Here is an 8999-nt window from a genome sequence, read left to right as displayed (position 1 = left end):
GCCTGTGTGATCACGAGGTGCTGAAGGGTTCAGTTATCTGGCGTCAAAGAACAAAAAAATCATATCATTGTGTGTTTACCTCCATGATACGATCGCTGAAGACAAATGGGTGCATAAGCAAATGTGGCAAAGAAAGCTGATGGTGCCCGGCTATCCAAAGGTATAACGTCTGGGGTCTTAAAGACTTGAAGGTAAACAAGCGACCATCTAGCTCAGAAGCAACAAAGCCCACATGGAAGAAGCACACCAGCCTGTGCAATCATGAGGTGTCCAAGGGATCAGATATAAGGCACCATTAGACAAAAAATCTTACCATAGTGAATGATGGGGGGAGTGTGGAGTGGAGACCCAAAGCCCATTTGTAGGCCACTGGAGATCCTCTTACAGAGGTGTCTCGGGGAGGAGATGAGCCAGACAGGGTGCGATGTAGCAACGATGAAAAATATAACTTTCCTCTAGTTCCTAAATGCTTCCTCTCCACTCCTCCCCCTCACTATCATGATATGAATTCAACCTTGCAAGTCTGGCTAGACCAGAGGATGTACACTGGTACCGATAGGAACTGGAATCACAGGGAATACAGGACGGATGATCCCTTCAGGACCAGTGGTGTGAGTGGCGATACTCGGAGGGTAGAGGGACAGTAGGTTGGAAAGAGGGAACCGATTACAAGTATCTATATGTGACCTCCTCCCTGGGGGATGGACAACAGAAAAGTGGGTGAATGGAGACGTCGGACAGGGCAGGATATGACAAAATAAACAATTTATAAATTATCAAGGGCTCATGAGGGAGGGAGCAGTGGGGAGGGATGGGGGAAATGAGGGCCTGATGCCGGGGACTTAAGTGGAGAGCAAATGTTTTGGGAATGATGAGGGCAATGAATGTACAAATGTGCTTTACACAATTGATGTATGTATGGATTGTGATGAGTCGTATGAGCACCTAACAAAACGATTTAAAAAAATATTCTGATGTATGGGTTGCTTTCTGTCTTAGCCTCCTGGGCCATGGATAATTGTTTTACTAGATTGATGAGATATTAGCCTTAAGTTGCATGACTACCGAGGGCTGGTATCTGACCAATCCGGGCAGATTGTCCTCTGCCCATACCTTGGGAAGTTCTGCATCAGGAATTCCAGATACTTGTTCATGGTAGCCTGTGGATGTTCCTTGGTCTGCAACAAATACTCCTCAGACAGGGGCGAGGTTAGTAGGAGAGTGGGCAGCTGCACTAATAAACACGCTTCCTGGGCCTTGAAGGAGATAATGACACAGAGCTTTCGAAGCAGTTTGTGGCCCAACAGTGGGTAGAGACAATCAGGCATGAAAATTAGTTACAGTGTGGTTCCCCAGGTTGGCAGTTCTGTGTGGTCCAGTGGCACCAAGAGGTTCTTTTCTGTTACTCCCTGGACCACATGGAGTCCAAAGACAATGGTTCCAGAGGTGAGGTTAGGATAGAATGAGTTGCTCCTGTGTCTACAAAAAAATAACTGGCTTGCCACCTATTTTAACAGTGACCTGGGGCTCATGGGGAATGAGCCTGGTCCCCCCTATTCCTGGCCATCTATACTAAGAAGTGGTGGTAGCTGTCTTTCTCCTGCTTTTCGCTTAGGCACTCATTCTTCCAATGCCCTTCTTCCTTACATTATGTGCATTGGTACCTTCCTAAGAGTTGCCTGTTCTGAATCTGAGCTCTAATTGTCTTTGATTCCATAGGCTTTAGAGGGTTTCAATCTGTTTCCTTCAAGGCTGCTATACAGCTTGGGCTATAGACTTTTCTCTTGTTTTTTGCTTGTTTGTTTGTTTCGTTTTGCCAGGCAACTCTCTATTATTATAAACCTTTGAAGCCATTTCTACTAATTCTGATAAATGTTTCCCTTTAAACCCTTCTGACTTTCGTAATTTCCTTTTTATATCTGAGTTACAAAGGCTAAATTGATCACCCTGAAGTTTGCAGGGGCCTCCTGATCTATGGAAGTATAGGTTCATAGGCATTTAGCAGTCTCTCTAAAAGAGCAACAGGGGACTCATTACTCTGCATGGTGACTTTTGTCACCTTTGATACATTTGTGGGCCTACAGGAGCCCCTTGCCCTCTAATTCCCACTAATAAATACTGTTGATAGTTCAGTAAGGCTTGGAGCCCTCCTGGAATGGGGAATTCTTTTTCTAATCTGCCTCTATTCCTTTCTATGCCCCCCCCCCACCCGCGGCCGAGGCCCAGCACAACTTTTTGGGGTCTCCTGAAGAATCCAGTTGAGCTCCTCTGATGTGAAAAGCACAGCCGACATCTGCTGACAATCATCCCAAGTGGCCTATGGGTTTGAAAAACAGATTCCAGAAGGCCCAGTAAACCTTGAGGCTGCTCAGAAAATCGGGGGTGTTGGTTTTTCCAATTATATAAGTTGCTAGTAAGGAATGGGGTATACAACAGTTGGATCGTCTCCACTGGCAGGAACTTCTGGGAGGGGAAGGATTGGTTCCCCCCAAGGGGGTGTGACAGGGAGACAAAACCTCTTCCCCACTTTCTCTCAGAGCACTGGCAGCCTGTCTGGAAGCTTGCTATTTGGGGGAGGGAGTTCGCTATCCTCAAGGACAGGGAAGAGAGAGGTCCAGGAAGAGCTTGTTTTTGTATTTTTTTCTTTGTGTCTCCTCTTCAGGAGCAGGACTGACATTCCAGATGGGGAAGCACACCTTTTAAGCCAATCAGGGGGATTTTGAAGTAGGCTGATCCGAACATCTGCATGCCCCTGGTGGCCAGAGATACCTTCCAAACAGAAAGGTGTCTTTTCTTTCTTGCAGGTTTTACCCATTCTCACAATAGGAACAAAAGTTCAAACACAAAGCAAGCCACTTCCCAAGGCTCAAATTCTCATAGGTATCTTGGAAAATTAAATCCTCATTCCATACACCGAGTCCATCAAAGTCCCAGGCTTGTGGATGAAGCTATTTAATGTCCTTTAAAAGACAATGCATCCAAATAAAAAATCTATAAAACAAATCTCTTCTGTCCTGATGAAAATTCATTTACTTTAACCAACAATTTGAACCTGCCAATACAAAGCACAAGAAAGATAATAACAACCACTAAGAGAGCCTTCTGTCCAGACCTCCAGGCAGTTGGGGGTGTGACAAGGCCTAGAGCCAGCACTGCAGGCACTGGGAGAGAGGAAAGGAAGACGATACAACGACAGAAGAGTCGAGGTGGAAATATAGAGACACAGACAGACAAGTAACCAAGTTACCAGACTTCTTAAGCAGCGTCCCTGTGAGAAGGGACATGGCAAGGTGGGGACCATGACCCCCCCCCCAGCCCATTCAGATGGGACTGGTCCCGCACAGGAACTTGCCTCCGGAGGGTCAAGATTCTCAGACTCAAAGCCAATTTTCCACGTCCTCCAGGTGGTCGTTCAACTGGGAGAAAAGAAATCCCGGGCCCTGGAACTTCTCAGGGGTACCTCCCTTCGAGGTCCTTCTCCCAGGACCAGCCACCAGTGGAGGCTAAAAAGACACAATGACTATCCCAGGAAAGCCCCCAAGATGTTGTGGGTTCAGGTAAATGATGACCAACATAATGTCCAGCAAAAATGGAACAGTCTTTCATTAAGCTAGCTGACTTCAGGAAGCCAAAGTGTTTCCTAAACTGCAACCCCAAAGCAGTTACAAGCAAGTTTATAAAGACAAAACCACATAGGGACTTTCCTACGAAGCAGGCAAGCATTACAGAAGCAAGAATAGCACGAGTAATCAAGCAGGCCAGTGTTACAGAAGTAAGAATAGGACAATTAATCTTATCATTCTGAACCATGTCCTGGTTCCGGGTATGCAAGGTGCAGTTCAGGAACAACCACGTGCAGGGAGGGGACAAGGGGTCAGGGCACCTAGCAGCCAACAAAATGGAGTTACTATGGCTCGTTTGTTTCACTGTAACATAAGATCTTTGTTAAAATGAAACTGTGCTTCCCCAGATTTTGCCTGTCAATCCAAGATTGGTGTCTGTCTGAAAGAACTGATTCACTCAACCTGTACATATGTCCTGTGAGAAGAAACAGACAGGAGACCAGCATTTGGAGGAAAGATCCCCCTGTCCTCCTTTCCCATGCATGTGAAAATAAAATTTATAATCTTCTAATCCATCTGGTTTCCATAACTTGGCAATGGTGACTGGGAAATGTGGACTCTCTTGGTGCCCACCCTACACCATATTGACAACCACAAAGGGCAATTATGGGAGCCTTCTGGTAAGCTGAGAAATCCTGGTTGGGGAACTTTACCTGCCTGCTGGGAGAACCCTGTAAATTGCCTGGACTAGGGAGAGGGAGGATGGGAGCCTAGTAAACCTCTATCTATTGCAGGGGGTCCTTAACCCTTGAAAGTTCTCGAGGCTGCTGCTCCTCCATCTCCCTGTCACCCTCACCCAGGAGTCGAGATTCTACACTGCTGCACTCTCTGTACATGTGGTAAGCACGCCTCTGTATCTGTAAAGGCCCCCAGATCTGATGGGACTGTAGGGATGAATCTGGGAGGTTTTATCTGTGCCATGGCAATCTGTCTAAGAAACCTCATCTGTGTCTGTCAAATTCAATATTGAAGTAAGTTTGTAATTCTAGTATCTTGATGGATTCATCTGCTGCAATGGTAGAGGTATCTTTCATCTGGGGGCTGATGACTGTAGGGTTGTCAGTTCATTAATGGTTGTGCCATGTGAGAGAGACATTCCGTCTTTGTGCTAGTTTAATATTAGCCATCTCTTTTGGGACACATTTCTTTCACCTGACCTGCTAACCCTGGGCCAGCCACCTGTGGCATAACTATTTTGGAAATATTTCTGTCTGGAGTAGAAGCTTAGTTACTGGGAGGCTAGCTTGCCTGCTTCTTGAGAAGGGTCCTTTGTTGAAAGTGCAAGCTTCACTTTTAGAAGCAAACGGGGGTGATCTCCCCTTTCAGATCGTGCAGGCTCCTCTTGATTTTTCCTTTTAGAAAAAGGAGGAGAGTAAGGAAAAGATCAGCCAGTTGGTTTGAATTTTCTAATCTCAGAAATCGGGAGAAGCAGTTTCTGTTCTATCATGGAGGTAACTCTGTGAGTTAAAATCAACTTACTAACCAAGTTTATATGCAACCACGAGGTGTCGAAGGGATCAGGTATAAGGCATCATCAGAACAAAAAATCTTACCATAGTGAATGATGGGGGGAGTGCAGAGTGGAGATCCAAAGCCCATTAGTAGGCCACCGGAGATCCCCTTGCAGAGGGGTCTCGGGGAGGAGACGAGCCAGTCAGGGTGCGATGTAGCAACGATGAGAAACACAACTTTCCTGTAGTTCCTAAATGTTTCCTCCCCGCCCCCACTACCATGACTCGAATTCAACCTTGCAAGTCTGGCTAGACCAGAGGAGGTACACTGGTACAGATAGGAACTGAAAATACAGGGAATCCAGGGTGGATGAGCCCTACAGGACCAGTGGTGTGAGTGGCAAAACAGGGAGGGTAAAGGGAGAATGGGTAGGAAGGAGGGAACCGATTGCAAGGAACTATCTGTGACCTCCTCCCTGGGGGACAGACAACCGAAAAGTGGATGAAGGGAGACGTCGGACAGGGCAAGATATGACAAAATACCCATTTATAAACTATCAAGGGCTCATGAGGGAGGGGGAGCAGGGAGGGAGGGGAAAAATGAGAACCTAATGTCGGGGGTTTAAGTGGAGAGAAAATGTTTTGAGAATGATGTACAAATGCGCTTTACACAATTGATGTGTGTATGGATTGTGATAACAGTTGTATGAGCCCCTAATAAAATGTTTAAATAAAAAAAATTAAAAAAAATCAAAATGTAGACATTCCAAAGAATCTAAGGAAGTTGAATCTGGAAAGGAAGGGGGAAAGTTCAAAGTGACTGAACTGCATTTCAGTTGTGTCTGGCAGTACAAAATTAAGTTTAAACTCTCAAGTGACTTGCTAATATTGTAATCAAATTAACCAATATTTTCTATAAATAAGAGAATACAGTTTATATATGTGTAAGTATGTACATGAGTATTTGCACATATATATCTCTGCTAAATACTGTGGTCATTTTTCCTAACTATAAAGAGTTATTAAGAGAATTACACAGGAACCATTGCTGAAGAACTCATTGTTAAATATAAGTAAAACTTTCCCCATTGAACTAAAAATTTAATTAATAGCATAAACAAAAGACTAAATTTCAGGCCACAAAGAAAAGGTTTTTTTTACAAGTTTGAAAATCTAATTCATTTTCTGAATGGTCTGGCTTCCAGGGAAAGGGTGGACTAGATTTATCAAAGCACATGGTCTCAGAAAGAGCTGAGGCTCTGGCACCTCTATAGATTTGCCAGGAGGACCATTTGAAACTATTCTACCCGTGGGGTCATTATGGCATACAGTGGGCTGTTCAAGCATCATGGGTGTTAGACGTGCTATTTTGCCTGGATGCTGTGATAAATGTATCTAGTGAGCGTCATAATAAGATGTCATTTTTATTGCTGACTTGTTTCTTTTGGTGCCATCTGCTTGCCTATAATATGTATTGATTGGGATTTGCCTTCTGATTTGGTGCCTTTTCAGGTTCATTTGTCTTCCTTGGTTTGAAATGTGTACATCACATTCCATTAATAAAGTGTAACATTTAAGGTGATGAACCCACTGATGGAATTTAATATAACCTGCGCTGAGGGGATGGTGGGAGGACAGAATGATTGATGGTGAGTTTTTGATTTGTTTTGTTTTTTTTTTAGAAGGAAAAATAAAGCCGTCATAGAATAGAATGTCTGGTTGTGCCAGAATGTGAAAGATAGTAGAACTGACTTTGGGGTATGTTGTTAAGTGAGTAAAGTGAGTCAAAATAAATTTTGCTTAGATGTAGAAAACAAGAGGCAAAAAGAAGATTTAAAACCTCTGTGGTATTGAGTTGAGTTATTTTTGGAATAAAGGAAAACTGTGAATCACCACAAAATATTGCAAGGTGGTTGCACATTCTAATAGTAAACACAAATTATTGTATTATGTGCGTTTGACTAGTGGAAGTAAGGTTGAGGAAAGACTGCTAATGGATCACTCCAATGAGTTCTCAATCACACAGCTGAGAGAAAACAAAAGAAAAGTTTGCTTACTGAAGTTTGGTTGTATCTGAAATGTTTGAACCTGGTATTTTGAGATGACCATTTATTAATTGACTGGTTTACAGTAGTTTGTAGATTTCAAACTTATGTCTTTAAAAAAACATATGTATTTATGTGTGTGTTTTACTGTGAATTAACTGTAGCCATGTGAGGCTTTGTAACTTACAGATAGACGTTTGCTTTGTGAACACACTGAGGTACTTAACCACATTGCCAGCAGAAAATGAACTTATTAACAGGCCTGCTATCCCGAGTTGGAGCCCACGAGTCTGAATCAAGATTCCTAGAATTCTGGAAGGTGATGAGATTGTGAATTATCGTTGCTCCAGAATTTGTCAGGAATAGAATAAGATTCAATAGATTGAATGGTTCCATGAATTCTATATGTGGAAATATGGTGGACATTTTAAGGTATATGTAACTGTTTTCTCATTTCTCTCAAATTATTTAACTTGTAGGTTGAAAATATCTTGACTTCAGATTAAAAGCTTCTATTGGCAGATTTAATAAATTCATAAAATAATGTTTAGAGAACCTGGTAAAGTTAGCTAGGTTGGGAAATAGAGTAAGAGTAAATTTTCTCCTTAATTGCTCATTTACAGCTGGGGCTTTTCAGAAGATAGCTCCTATTAATGTTGTTTGAATATAGACATGTACCTTGTAATACTTATTGTTCTCTTTCCAAGCACTTAGCCCAATAGTGTTAATGCTCTGTTCTGGCTCTGGCTTCCTTGGTGGTGGTTGTTAGGGGTCATCCTGTCGGCTGAGACCAACAGTGACAGCAGGTACAACAGAAAAAAAATAAAAGCACTGCGGAGAAGAGACACGGCCTGGGACCCTGCCCGGCGAGCATGCGTGGGAATTGAAGTCTGCTCTCTCACTTGACTGCAGCTAGCATCATTTTGGTTACTAATTGCTCTTCAGGGATTGATGCCTCCCAGAGAAAAAAACAGACAGCTATGCCAGAAATTCCAATTGCTGTTCTAGCAAAATCCACCGGAGGGCTCCAAACACCACTAGGATCGCTACAGCTTCTTATCAGCCACACTACACAGGTGCCCAGCAAACCAATGGACCACACCATTTTCTGAGTATTGCCTCAGTTTGGTTTGACAACAGAAAGCAGTTTCCAGGTTTCCACCTTTACCGGAAACGTCATCGCCGAGTGCACAGAAGACATTCAAGTTGAAGCTTCCACACCTAACCTTTAAGAGTCCACAATTGTCTTCCAGTTCAGAGATATTGGGGGTGGGGGAGGTTAATTGGGGAGTATCCCAATCAACTAGAAAATGACATTTCCCCAAGGCCTTTAGTCCCAGTGCTCAGGCCCCAAAGCTGTGAGCAACAGTCAGTACACACATAGCAAAGCTTTCATTCAGACCCCAGAGTCATTGCCTGGGAAGGAAGAAGCCAACCATTCCCTCTGGTCAGAGGGAAATCCACCTTCCAAGCTACGCCCTTAATACTAATACTCCCAACCACCCAAAGCCGGGCCTAATCTAGTTAAACACATTCCTGAGGACAAGTATGGGATAAAGGTCACCTTGAGGTGATGACGGCATGTGCTGGCTTAGCTCAGAGAGAGGGGGAAGCTGAGCAGAAGTCAGTTCCTTGTGGAAAACTGACACCAGCCTCTCTCTATTAAGAAACAAAACAAGAAATGGACTACAGGTCTTTGTAGAGTTTCTGAAGTCAAGCCTCTGACTCACAGAGTACATCAGTGGAAGAAGATGGAATTTACACCAAACGGAAAAAAAGCTATTTTAACTAGAGCCCTGGAGTCATGAGGGAATTTGTTTTCCTGATTTGCTTTTTAAAATATCTTGTGTCATCAGCCATTAAGCTTAGTGTTGTAAACA

At 43.5% G+C, this 8999-nt stretch overlaps 1 pseudogene; it reads right to left on the bottom strand.

The window, feature by feature from the left end:
• Positions 1-8299, bottom strand: part of LOC101647266 — a 36873-nt pseudogene extending 28574 nt beyond the window's left edge.
• Positions 8300-8999: the final 700 nt, after the last annotated feature.

Source organism: Echinops telfairi, unplaced genomic scaffold, assembly GCF_000313985.2.
Source record: "Echinops telfairi isolate 266 unplaced genomic scaffold, ASM31398v2 ScPeMD7_42;HRSCAF=159, whole genome shotgun sequence".
Classification (NCBI taxonomy): Eukaryota; Metazoa; Chordata; class Mammalia; order Afrosoricida; family Tenrecidae; genus Echinops; species Echinops telfairi.
This window is presented reverse-complemented; position numbering and strand designations above follow the sequence as displayed.